The sequence below is a fragment of the Arachis hypogaea genome, chromosome 9 (assembly GCF_003086295.3).
Source record: "Arachis hypogaea cultivar Tifrunner chromosome 9, arahy.Tifrunner.gnm2.J5K5, whole genome shotgun sequence".
Lineage (NCBI taxonomy): Eukaryota > Viridiplantae > Streptophyta > Magnoliopsida > Fabales > Fabaceae > Arachis > Arachis hypogaea.
In genome coordinates this window covers 83,931,996-83,934,361 of record NC_092044.1, presented here as the reverse complement: position 1 = coordinate 83,934,361, position 2,366 = coordinate 83,931,996, and the positions used below count along the sequence as shown (strand labels likewise).

Genomic DNA, 2,366 nt, shown 5'->3' with positions numbered 1-2,366 from the left:
CAACTCAAGATCCAAAGCCCACATCCAAGACTTGAAGAACTCACTAGAAGATCAAGAAGAGTAGTATATATAGGAGTAGTTTTGAACTATAGAGAAGCTTAGCACTTTGGAGAACTACTCTCTGTATATTTACTTTTCTGCACTTTTAGCTTGGATGTATTATTTTCTGCTATTTTCCATTTCTAGAGCTATGAACAACTAAACCCCTTTCATTGGGTTAGGGAGCTCTGTTGTAATTTGATGGATCAATTATAGTTTTCATTCTCTTCTTCTTTCTTCTCTTTTGATTTACTAGAAAGCTTTCGATCTTAATTCAATTGATTAGTTGTCTTGGAAAAGAAACTCTCCATAATTGGATCTCCTTTGAGCCTTGGAAAAGGGATGAGGAGATCATGCTAGAAATGCTTTCTCATGTTGGACCAAATTGGGGTCTGGGCGGATATAGTGACATGTAATCCTCCCAACACTTTGATTTGGAAATACATGTGGTATAATCAGTGACCATACTTCATCTCTTCCCATGAGCAATTAAATCAAGGAATTGGGCAATTGTTCAAGCTTAGAGAGATTGGATTACCAAGGAATTGGAATATAATCACCTAAGATTGCCAAGGAGATCAATAGATGCATTGATTGAGGAAGAGATGAACATGAACTTGATCCGGAAAATACAACATCTCCTGAGCCCAATGAATTCCCCATTTCTGATCTTACCCATTCTCTTTATTTTCTGTCATTTATTTTCATGCTCATTACCCCAAATTCCCATTTAAGATTCTGCACTTTATTTTCTGCTATTTACTTTTCTGCTATTTAATTTTCTGCAATTCTCAAACTACACTCTGTTTAGATCAACTAGCATATTCTTCCAACTAAAGTTGCTTGACCAATCAATCCCTGTGGGATTCGACCTCACTCTATTGTGAGTTTTTACTTGACGACAAATTCGGTATACTTGCCAAAGGAAAATTTGTTGAGAGACAAGTTTTCGTGCATCAAGTTTATGGCGCTGTTGCCGGGGATTGATTTTGTATCAACAATGATTAAGTTGGAAGCTCACTAGATTGAGCATTTTTCCTTATTTGTTTACTTTATTCAGTCATTTATTTTCACTTTGTTTAACTTCCTCCTCATCCTCTATACCCTCTCTGTTTTTCTTTCTTTCTTTGTTATTATCTACAATTCTGTTCACTAACCCACTAACTGTTTGATAATTTGCATCACTCACACTAACAATCACTCTAACAAGAATAACCTCTTCATTTTATCTCTTGCTGCATGTTTTGTTAGTTGTATGACAGGGAGAAGAGGGGAAACCTCAACTTCCTTCGATTCAGAACCTGAGAGAACCCTCTGGAGATTAAGGAGGGAAGCAAGAGGGAAAGGAGTTGTTGGTGCTGAGGAAAAGGAAGAGTACTTTGAACCCATCATGGAAGAGAACTTGGAAAACAATCATGAAGAAGAAGCTCACAACCATGCCAGAGAAGGTCCTGTAAATCATGCTGGTAAGAAAGGAGAGTTCTAAGCTCCTACATCAATCAAAATCCAGGAAACTGTAGAAGTAGCATCCAGAAGCCCACCATACATGCCAACAACTTTGAACTAAAACCCTAGCTTATCACCCTTGTTCAGAATAACTGCTCATTTGGAGGAAGTGCTCAAGAAGACCCCAATCAACATCTAACCATCTTCCTGAGAATTTGTGACACTGTGAAGTCTAATGGAGTCCACCCGGATGTCTATAGGCTGCTGTTGTTTCCTTTTTCATTCAGGGACAAGGCATCCAAGTGGCTCGAATCCTTTCCAAAGGAGAGTTTGACAAATTGGGAAGATGTGGTGAACAAATTTTTGGCAAGATTCTACCCTCCTTAAAGAATTAACAGGCTGAGAGCTGAGGTGCAAACTTTCAGACAACAAGATGGTGAGACACTCTATGAGGCATGGGAGAGGTTCAAGGACTTAACAAGAAGATGCCCACCAGATATGTTTAATGAATGGATGCAACTTCACATTTTCTATGAAGGTCTTTCCTATAAGTCAAAGAAGGCTGTAGATCATTCATCAGGGGGCTCTCTAAACAAGAAGAAAACCATTGCAGAAGCCATAGATGTCATTGAAACAGTAGCTGAGAATGACTACTTCTATGCCTCTGAAAGAAGTAATACTCGAGGAGTAATGGAGTTGAACCACATGGATGCATTGCTAGCTCAAAATAAGATGATCACCAAGCAGCTAGCAGATCTCACCAAGAAGGTGGAGGAAAACCAAGTTGCAGCAGTCATCACGTCATCACCAACTCAAGAAGGAGCGAATATAGGAGAAGAAGGTGACTGAGAACAAGTCAATTATGTTGCAAAAACTCACCT

At 38.9% G+C, this 2,366-nt stretch overlaps 1 non-coding gene across 1 annotated transcript; it reads right to left on the bottom strand.

Annotated features, from left to right (window-relative positions):
• Positions 1-1,881: 1,881 nt before the first annotated feature.
• Positions 1,882-1,989, bottom strand: LOC112714006 (small nucleolar RNA R71). Its single transcript, XR_003158964.1, has one exon. It is a non-coding gene; the product is annotated as a small nucleolar RNA R71 (small nucleolar RNA).
• Between the last annotated feature and the right edge of the window lie 377 nt (positions 1,990-2,366).